The sequence below is a fragment of the Podarcis filfolensis genome, assembly GCF_964270895.1.
Source record: "Podarcis filfolensis genome assembly, chromosome: 10".
Lineage (NCBI taxonomy): Eukaryota > Metazoa > Chordata > Lepidosauria > Squamata > Lacertidae > Podarcis > Podarcis filfolensis.
In genome coordinates, this window is record NC_139612.1 from 67,855,439 (window position 1) to 67,866,456 (window position 11,018).

The 11,018-nt window shown below is 48.2% G+C and overlaps 1 protein-coding gene across 2 annotated transcripts in view; it reads right to left on the reverse strand.

Moving 5' to 3' along the window:
* Positions 1-2,817, reverse strand: part of PLXNA4 (plexin A4) — a 580,684-nt gene extending 577,867 nt beyond the window's left edge. The window contains exon 1 of one of the 2 annotated variants that reach the window (XM_083572528.1): positions 1,709-2,817. The gene's annotated coding sequence lies outside the window, so the exon portion shown is untranslated. Of the gene's footprint in view, positions 1-1,395; positions 1,469-1,708 lie in introns of those variants that run through there. The other variant, XM_083572529.1, reaches the window with a different exon arrangement.
* Between the last annotated feature and the right edge of the window lie 8,201 nt (positions 2,818-11,018).

The window sequence follows — 11,018 nt, forward strand, 5'->3', positions numbered from 1 at the left end:
AAACCTTCAGATTTTAAACTGTGGCACCCACCCTCCGCTTTAATTCCAGAAGAAGAGATGGAAAGGCTCGGCGCTGTCTGACAACACCAGCCTGGCTATTCCCGGGTCAGCGGTGCCCGCACCTGTCCGAAGGCAGTTCTGCTTATTCCCTGGGCACGACATTTGCCGGGTTGAGCCGGGGATGGTGCAAAAGAGACGCCAGGATCGAACCGCTGGCACACGTGGAGCTTCGTCCACGCTCCCTGCACTGATACCAGCTTTTGAGGGGGGTCAGAAACCCAGGAAAACAATATCTCTGGGCAAACCAAACCCATACACCTGCTGCCAAAAGGTGAGGGTGGGAGATTGGTGGAGAGACAAGCGCCTTTCCTTTCTCTCCCCTAGAAAAGTTCATTCCCTGAAATAGACAAGATAGCATAGGGCGGAAGGAGAAAGAAGATGCAACATTTGCAAAGTCCGGTCGTCTCTTACGGGGCCTGAGCAATGCCAGCGAAAAGGCACCAACCCGCCTGGTGCCGGGTTCTGCCAAGGCAGCTGAGGAGGGATGGGTGTCGGAAGTTGGGAAGGGGTTTGGGGAGGCTGGAGAGAGCTCTTCGCACCTCTAAATGATCCAAGGCCCATAACGAGAAAGCTATTGGCGGTGTCCACTGAAAGGTGGGAGAAGAAGGGGCGAAAAAACCTAGCAATTTGGAGCAAACGCACGCGCACTTTTCGCAAGGTGCCCACAGCCTCGGCTCTGCTTTCCTTGAACACCTGCCTGCCATCCTCAGCGAAACTTGTCTGCCTAGAAGATCGGGGGTGGGCTTGGGTGGTTGGTGGCGGCGGAAGGGGGCTTGTTCAATAGTTGTCTTACACACAGGCTGGCACAAAGTCCTCGCAAGCCAGACGCCAACCTCGGTGTCACGTCTTAACGCGCGAGCGCTGCTGATACCCAAGAGCAATTTTCTCTCTCTCTCTCCATCTCCCTCCAATATAAAGGCAACCCTCGTATAGTTCATTCATTCTGAAGCCAAACTCGCTGAGCTCCGTATATAACCCACGCTGGTTTTTCGCACGTTTTTAACCCGCGAACCCCAGTCTTCCTTTGGAGAGCTGTTCCACAGTCGACTCTCCCCTCCTTCCTTTCCTTTTAAGTTCGGTTCAGCACCTCTGCCACCCCCATCCAGGCGCGGGAGGAGAGGGCAGGGTGTGTAAGGAAGGCGAAAAAGACTTCCCCTTCTCTTCGCCCCCCTCCCCTCCCCATCGCCCCATTCCACAGACAGGATCGTTCTTCCATCCCATCACCGCCCTATCAGGGCAGGTGCATGGGCTCTGGCCGACCCAAACCCCCAGCCGCGAAGGAAGGGGGGCAAATTCGGGGGCGGGGGGCGGGATGGGAGATGGGGAGTTCCGTACCTGGAAAGGCTGATGATGATTCCCCCACCCACCCACCTCCCCGCCGTCCTCCTTGCTTCTCTCCTCCCCACACACGTTTGCTCAGCACAGGCGCCGCATTGACACTGCAGATGGTGTCTCGGTGTGTGTGTGTATGTGTGTGTATGTGTGTGTAATATATGTATATATATATATCTCACATACATTGTGAGTGTGTGTCTGCCTTCCTTTCTCTCCGTCCCTTGCATGCATTGCATCCATGCATTTATTTGCCCAAAAAACGAGCCTTAAAAAAAAAGCAGATTAAAAAAAAATTAATACTGTATGCCTTTACCTCTGCACTGGTCCAGCGGGCGCTTTTCCTCTCCCGCTCCCTGTCCAAGGTATTTGAACACCTCCTCCAGGAATCAGCCAGCAGGTGGAGAGGAATCGGCTACTGGGCTTGCAACAAACACCCTCCTCCAAATATATGTGTGTATTTTAAAAGCAAAAAAAAAAAAAAAAAGGTGGAGGGAACAGCTTCTTCTTCTTTTCCTTCTTCCTCCGTGCCCCCCTCCCCGCCTGCCCGCCCGACCCGGCGACTCGCTCCCAGCCGGGCACGGGGCTGGATCCCGCGGCGCCCCCGGGTGCCCGTCTCACTCTGGCATCTCCGCAGCGCCTGGCTCGGCTTCTCCGCCTCCGCCTCCTCCTCCGTGCCCGCCCGAGAGAGGAGCGCCCACTGCGGCGACTGCCTCTGCCACCGCCGCCACCGCCGCCGCCGCTGCCTCCTCCGGAAAGCTCCCGCTCGGCTCGGCTCGCCTGCTTCCCTCCTCGCCCGGGAGGCGGCGGATCCTCGGCTGCAGCCCGGCGCTCAGAGCTCCACCCTGCATGCACGAGACCCGGCGGGCTGCAGGTTTTCCTTTGCACAAGAAAAAAAAAAACCCCACGCTGGCAAAAAATAAATAGAGATTTCTCTTTCAAGGGAAAAATCCCTGCTTAGCAACGAACCGGCCACTCGCCCCGTTGGCAAAGCGCATCAAAGGGCGCGCGGAGGCTGCGGCTGCGGCTTCCCTTGCAAAGGGAGCTCCCGGCGGAGTCTCGGGCTGGCTGCTGCTGCTGCTGCTTCGCCGCCGCCCCCCTCCGGGCTCATGGCTTTTCTGCAACCGCCCTGGGGGGTGTTTTTTGGGTGGTGCTGGGGGTCAGGAAGAGGCAACGGGGGGGGGGGGAAGGTGCCGGTCCAGGCGGGCGGGCGAGCGAGCGGCGGCAGAGGCTGCAGGAAAGGTCCAAGAGGTTTCTGCTGTTGGTGGGTGCTTGGCTTGCGCGCCTCTCCGCCGGCCAGCTGGGCGGAAAGTTTGCCGGAGCTGCGGGAGGCGCTGCAGCCGCTGTCTGTTGGCGAGGAGGCGCCGGGCGCTGCGGCGGGTCTCGCTGCTTCTGCCGCGGCCGCTGCCGCCTCTTCGCCACTGAGGCTCTGGCGCTGGCGCTGCGTCCTCGCGCGCTCGCTTCCTACTCACTACTGACATCTAGGATCTCCAAGCTGATTGGGCTAATTGCGCGAGCTCGTTGCCAGCTACGGCCGGGAGGCGGGGGGTGCTGGGGTGGGTGGGGGTGAGGGTGGGGGCTTGGGGAGAGGGAGAAGATCTTCCAGCCAGCAAAGGCTGGCGACGCACATGCTGCTGCTGAATGCGCGCTGGTGGATGGATCGTCGACTGGGGCTAGGTCCCCCAGAGGTCATCCAGACTGACCCTCTGTGACGCAGGGGTCGCAGCTGAAGAAGCCCTGGCACTCCGGCAGGGAAGGGGGCACTCAAGCTCTGCTTGAGATGGATGGAGAGGCCGCCCCCTTGCGAAGGGGGTTCGTTCCGCGGCGGAGTGGTTCCTGTTCTGTAACGCTCTCTCGCACAAAAAGTCGTCGATGGGTTTTCCATTGGGTCATGACAGCTCTTTGGAACCTCTAGGTTCACGCGCAGTGTAAATCTGAATGGCAGAGGCTGAGGCAAAGAAAGCGCAGGTCTTCCCTTCCCCACGTGTGGGTTCTTTTGGAAACATTGGCTAGCCCCTCCTTGGAAACAGAATTCCAAAAGGGGTGGGTCTGCAGTCCGATCCAGCAGCATTCTCTTACGAATTAAAAAGTGGGCTTTTCCTAATTTCAACTGGCAGGGGAATATGCAAACTTTTGAGCCACACTGGAGTCTTCTTCACATTGGGGGGGGGGCATCCTTCCTGATGAAGAGTTCTGTGAAACCTGAAAGCTCTCCTCCACACTTATATGGATTGGACCAAGAAGTGCTGCTTCTGTAATCTGCTATCAGGCAGATGCTTCTGGACAGCTCCTCCAAGGCCAACTTTTAGGTGGAGACTTTTGGTTTTGGACTTTACAGATCAACCCTGTAAGCCCGACTCAGTAGCTGAGTACAGTACAGTGGACACTCGGGTTGCGAACGTGATCGATGCGGGAAGCATGCTCGCAACCCGCAGTGTTTGCAACCCACAGTGGGTCGCGATTCGGTGCTTCTGCGCATGCGCAAAGCGCGATTTAGTGCTTCTGCACATGCACAAGCGCCGAAACCCAGAAGTAACCAGTTCCTGTACTTCTGGGTTCGGCACAGTGCACAACCTGAAATTGCACAACCCGAAGCGTCTGTAACCCAAGGTGTGACTGTATAAGTAAATGACACATAGAACCAATAGGGTTTCTTCTGATAACCCTGGTAGATTAGGGAGACGCCATCCGTGGACATACTTTGCCTTGATTTCACCAAGGCTTTCGACAAGGTCACCTAAATCCATGGGTGAAGGTGGCATAGACTATGATCTTGGGTGGCATGCAGTAAGGGCTCAGTCCTTCCAAACTGTCTTGAACCTCCAAGCGCTTGGGTGTGACATATACATGCAAACAAGCAAACTGCCCTGCTTATGGGCTTCTCAGCAGCATCCAGCTGGCCGTGGGAAACAAAGGATGCCCTTTGGAGGGCTTTTCTAACATCGTTAAATAAGACGAGTGGCCTGTCTGGATAGGAGACCATCTCAGAGCCCTGTACGCTTGTGCACGGTAAGGCATAAAAGCCATGCATCAAATCAAAGCACATATGGCCATTCCCTTAGTGGAGAACCGATGGCGCTTTTCTTTTCTTTTTTTGGAAGCAACTTAAAAAAATAAATATTTTCTTGTGTAACAAAAAAGTACCTATGGCTTTTTAGGCAGAGAGTGGTCCTCATATCTGAGGAGGCCAGTGTCCCATTGGGATTGGTGGAGTAGAAGTCAGGGAGACCAGCCATAGGTGGAGCCAGAACCTATAGCAGAGTGTTGTCCCGACAGAGTCAGGACCCTCTGACTGGCTGTGAGTAAGACATCAGGCAGGTGAGAGTTGGTTGATGGCAGGTTGAGGCTGGGGTTGCAGTGCTCCATTTGCCTCCACTGCTACAGGCAGATGCCTCCTGCCTTTCCCCAGTCCCTACGCACAGATTTCCAAAGCACCACCCACACCGTTCCATTACCATTCCTCTCCACAGAGGCAGCACGCTTCATATTTTGCAACAGCATTAGGTAACACATGAACACACTTGCCCGGTTGCCCCATCCAGAAAGGTGGAAGAGAAATGCTGTCTGATCCACACACAAAACAGTTAAGCCGGTGGGCAGGTTTAAGCAGGTTTATTGCACAAAACCAATATGAGCTCAAGTATCTATCTGAGTGCTGCAGTTTGGACCAGTCCGTTAAACTCAATGAGACAAGACTGATTTAAAGACGATGGCTTCAAGATTTGTTGGTTTGGGGGTCACAATAAGGGAAGTATCTGGATTTCGGAGACCCCTGGGTATAGGGCAGTATATACATTCAACAGCAACAACAACAGAAAGGGGGATTAATTTTTATTTTAATATTTGCAAGCCCTTTCTGCAATCTGAACTAAGCTCCTGGCTGACCAATGGTGGACTCATTTCTCTGACTACACTAATTCAGTTCTCTTTTGGTGCAAAAGTTACTGGATTTAACCGGTGGGGTCTACAATTTTAGGGAGTTAGAACAGTTGACAAATGGAAGCTTATCTGGAAAGAGGATAATGCTGTCACCACAACTTTGGCAGAAGATGGGTACCCATCTCTCATTAATTTTTATTTTATTTTAATTACGTTGCTGAACTGGACGATTATGGAGGATTTGAATGGAGTGTGATTTCCGGTTTGTGGATGGCAGCCATCTGGAGACCAGGCGTTTATATGCCTTAAGAGGCAGTCAGAGGTACCCTGGAAGGATGTCCTACACCATGGGTAGGCAAACTAAGGCCCGGGGGCCGGATCCGGCCCAATCACCTTCGCAATCCGGCCCGTGGACAGTCTGGGAATCAGCGTGTTTTTACATGAGTAGAATGTGTCCTTTTATTTAAAGTGCATCTCTGGGTTATTTGTGGAGCCTGCCTGGTGTTTTTACATGAGTAGAATGTGTGCTTTTATTTAAAATGCATCTCTGAGTTATTTGTGGGGCATAGGAATTCGTTCTTTTTTTTTTCAAATATAGTCTGGCACCCCACAAGGTCTGGACTGGCCCCCTGCTGAAAAAGTTTGCTGATCCCTGTCCTACACCTTCCCCTAGCAATATGTTGGGTTTGGTTCCTTCCTTCAATGTATCCTTGCTTTCATATAAAGTAAAGAACTCGATTTTCTCTGAGAATTTTAACCATATTGACCAAACATGTAATCAGTACCATGCTATTCCCACCTGCTATTTTCTCTAATATATTTTTTCTCTCATTCACACACACACACACACACTTTTAAACATACAGGAAAAAGCATAAAATGAGAAATAAGAAAGAAAATGAATAAGAAAGCAAACAAGCAAAGAGATAAGAATAATAACAGAATAAAGAGAAAGAGATAAGTAAAAGCGACTTCCAACCATCCACCCCTGTCAATTGTGTCTGCAAGCGTTCCTCAAAATAGTCCAATGTTCAACCCAGAGTAATATCCAGTTATTCCTCCCTCCTTTTCCCTTCCATCCAAGAAGTCCAAAAGAGGCTCTCCAATTATCGTTATATGTAACGATCAGCCACAATCTTCCTACCACCTGCTATTTTCTCCAGCTGGGATCAAGAATATAACAAACTCAACTTCATATTGTTGAAGTCCTGAATGCAAGAGCAGTGCTGGATCTCACCAAAGGCCCATCTAGTCAAGAATCCTGTTTCCCAAGGTGACCAACCAGAAGCTGATAGGAAGCTCACCTTCATGACATGCATGTAATCTCCTTCTCCTTCTCCTGTTCGTGATCCCCCAGGAAATGCTATTCTGAGTACTGTGGCTTCCGATTCTACAGGTAGTATATAATGAGGATGAAGGAGAATTTTGTCCAGCCTGCGTATTCAAGCAAGCTGATGTACACCTCCCAGACTTGGGTGGAAAAGTAATTGTCCTTGTATAAAGTAAGTAATAAATGTTGGAAATGTAAAGAAAAAGAAGGATCTTTTTATCACATGTGTTGGGAATGTAAGAAAGTGGAAAGCTTCTGGGAAATGATATATAATGAGATGAAAAAGATGTTGAAATATACATTTATTTAAAAAATCAGAAGCATTTTTACTTGGCATTGTAGGGGAGGACATTAACAGACAGGACAATAAATTATTTTTATATGCAACAACAGCAGCAAGAATATTGTTGTTGTTGTTTAGTTGTTTAGTCGTGTCCAACTCTTCGTGACCCCATGGACCAGAGCATGCCAGGCACTTCTGTCTTCCACTGCCTCCCGCAGTTTGGTCAAACTCATGCTGGTAGCTTCGAGAACACTGTCCAACCATCTTGTCCTCTGTCATCCCCTTCTCCTTGTGCCCTCCATCTTTGCCAACATCAGGGTCTTTTCCAGGGAGTCTTCTCTTCTCATGAGGTGGCCAAAGTCTTGGAGCCTCAGCTTCATGATCTGTCCTTTGAGTGAGCACTCAGGGCTGATTTCCTTCAGAATGGATAGGTTGGATCTTCTTGCAGTCCATGGGACTCTGAAGAGTCTCCTCCAGCACCATAATTCAAAAGCATCAATTCTTCGGCGATCAGCCTTCAAAAATGGAAACAAGAAGAACTGCCAATGAAAGAAGAGTGGCAGATGAAATTAATGGACTATGCAGAATTAGATAAGATGACAGGAAGGATTCAAAACCTGTGGGACCAGAGATTCTTACAGGACTGGAGTAAATATTTGAATTATTTGAAAAGCAATTGTAATAAACAGATTACACTAGTAGGACTGCAAGAAGTTTTGTAAGGAGGATTATGCGAAATATTGCAATGAAGACTATGAAGAGAGTTATTAGTTAAGGACAATTAAAGGTAATAGAGAAATTAAGAAATGTAGACTAAGTGATAAAGGCTGAAAAATCTTCAGATGCGGTTGATGGAAGTCCAAAACATTGTATAAGATAAGAAAATATGCTAAATGACAGTTGGAGTGGTATGTTAAAATTGTGTGTGTGTGTGTGTGTGTGTGTGTGTGTGTGTGTATGGAAACTTAATTATCCTTTGAATGTTGTGCTTCCCTGGATTTTGTGATGTGGCTCCCAGCTCAAAAAAAAAATGTGCAAAGACATTTACATGCAAAATACATATACAATGCATATGTCAAGATAAAACACACATTTAAACATTTTGTGATAAAGAGCAGTATTCAACTTAGCTTTACTGAGAGTAAACCCATTGAAATAAACGGACCTAACTTAGTCACAATTTAATCAGAATAAAACTTGGTATGTTTTTAAATATGTAGTTAACCATTTTCATACAGATTTAAAAATATATATTGCCAGCTAATTTGGAAATGGAATGGAAGAGATTTATGAATAAACATATGTGAAGCCGGAAATAGACTGATCTATCCACCTCTAGTATATAACCATTGTGACTTGGGGGCATTTGATAGCCTTCTCTTCCTCCATGAATTTGACTAATCCCCCTGTAAAGCCATCTAGGTTGGTGCCCATCACTAAATACTGCGGTAGCAAAACACAAAGTTTAACTATGCAGCGAGTGAAGAAGTACTTCCCTTTTCTTGTCCTGGCGGTCCTACCATACATCTTCATTGGACTACCCCAGGTCAGGGACGGCCCTGCCATTAGGCAGAGTGAGGCCTTTTACCTCGGGTAGGAGATGCTGGGAGGCAGGGAGCAGGCAGAACTGAGTGTGGGGAATTCAATTCAGTTTGCATGTAAAGATGGTGAACAGAGCAGAGTATTCCTTGCTTACCAGTGGCCAGCGTCAACTGGTTTGTTTTCATTCCTATTTGTACAATGGTTTCCTGCTTGTGTGGACTGAATGGTGTGAACCATCCTTCCAAACGGTTTGCCATGAACTCTTGACTGTTGGCAAGAGTGGAGCAAATTATGTGCAAAAGTCACACTATTCATTAAAGGCTGGCTGGCCATTAATAACAGTATCAAAATAGCACATTTAGAGAGGCTCACATCCAGCCTGCCAGCCCTCTAAGAAATGTTTGTCCTAATACCAGGCTTTCTTTTTCTTTCATTTAGTAGGAAGAAATGCTGCTTTACTCCAGGAGAGAATTTTAGGAATGAAGAAAACGTGCTTGTTTTTTAAAGAACGATTTGTTGCCACAACACCATCACGGGCTATCATGCACAGCAAAACCAACAAAGAAAAACTATGCCCCAAAGAGCTTACATTGTCTAACGTTTGACCATGGGGGGGGGGGAGAGCCTGCGATAAAAAGGGAAATGTGAGCAAATGCAGTTGACTATATGCGCAGCCTGATGCTCTGCATATTTACCTGGGAGTAAGCCCAATTTCGAATCCCCACAACAGGGTGAGCCCCATTGCTCGGTCCCTGCTCCTGCCAACTTAGCAGTTCGAAAGCACACCAGTGCAAGTAGATAAATAGGTACCGCTCTGGTGGGAAGGTAAACAGCGTTTCCGTGCGCTGCTCTGGTTTTGGTGTTCCGTTGCGCCAGAAGCGGCTTAGTCATGCTGGCCACTTGACCCGTAAAATTGCGGACAAACGCCGGCTCCCTCAGCCTGTAAAGCGAGCTGAGCGCCGCAACCCCAGAGTCGCCTGTGACTGGACTTAACTGTCAGGGGTCCTTTACCTTTTTTAAAAAAAAAAGCCCAATTTAAGTCAGAGTAAACGCACTTAGAATTCCCGTTTTCTATTTTGCTGCATTTACGAAGGGATTAATGTAGAAAATGTCTTCTGAGGAGTTTCCTTTTAAAGCTACACTGAATTCAAAAATCCGTGTGGATTTTTCAACAAATAACTGCGGGCCAAAGCTGTCAGGAGCCTACTAAGGCTTTTTATTGAAGAAAACCCATGCGAGGTTTCAGACGCATATTCCTTTATGATGTGAATTATTCCCAAAACCATCCCTTTGGAGCGGGGAAAGAATGTTGATGTCCGAATGAGACCTTGGCATTTGACTTGCCATGTAATTCTTCAACAAGCTCAGCTTTGCAATTCAGGTTTAAATCTTTGTAATGCCGCCTTTTCATGCGACAGAATGTGGATGGTTGGTGGTGGTGGGGAATCAATCCCAGTCTTGTTTGCAATAATACATTCGTTCCTTTGTATTTTCTTTTCTTTTCTTTAAGAAAACAAATATTACCCTTTCCTTGAAGCAAGTATTATCTCTCCAGTAGATGATGTTCATTTCTGCGTGTGTGCCTCTGATGACTGAGGCATTTTACATTTCCTGATGGATGGATGAGAGCCTCAAAGCCTCTCTCTTTTTTTAATATTGCTATTTGATTTTCCAAAGGTGGCGTATAAAACGCGCTTATTATTCTTTTATCTCCTGACTCCCACATGCAGCCATTTGTTTTCATTCACAGAAATGAATGCCATGTGCAAAAAACCAAAGAGTAATAAACACTCGGCAAACTGAGGAGGGAAGGAGGGGAAGACCAGGAGATACAATGGGCAGGTGAATCACCTCTCCAGGCAGATGCTGTTCCAAGGCAGCTCTGCGTTATTAAATGTCTGGTCTTAATTCCAAACATAGCCACCCCCCTCTCCTGGAACATTTGATATCCCCTCCCCTCCAAGCTCGGCAATAATTCAATTAGAAAACGCACTATGGACCCAGCCTGCCTTTTGCATCCCGATAAAAGCAGAAGAAAACGAGAATTTGCACTCAGCATGTTGAGATTCCTCTGGCATGATGGCAAAGCTTAGGTGCTTGTGGGGGGGGGAAGGATTCTTAAATGGCTTGGGGGGGGGGCTGTTTCGCACACTACACTGTAGCAAACTTGGGTTAAGAAAACAAGAAGAGTTTGCTGAATGAGGCCAATGGGCCACCTAATCCTGTTCTCACAGTGGCCAGTCAGATGCCTGAGGTCAACCAGAAGGCAGGATCTGGACACCAGAGCCCTCCTGTGGTTTCCAGCAACTGGTGTTCAGAAACCTTCCTGCCTCCATCTGCACAGGCAGAGCATTAATAATAATAATTTATTTTTACCCCCCCCCCTTCCTGGTTCAAAAACCGGGCTCAGGACGGCCAACAACAAATTTAAAACACTTTAAAACACTTAATTATAAAAGCAGTATAAAATACAGTATAAAAACATGAATGGCAATAACATTCAAAAATCAATTACCGTATTTTTTGCTCTATAAGACTCACTTTTTCCCTCCTAAAAAGTAAGGGGAAATGTGTGTGCGTCTTATGGAGCGA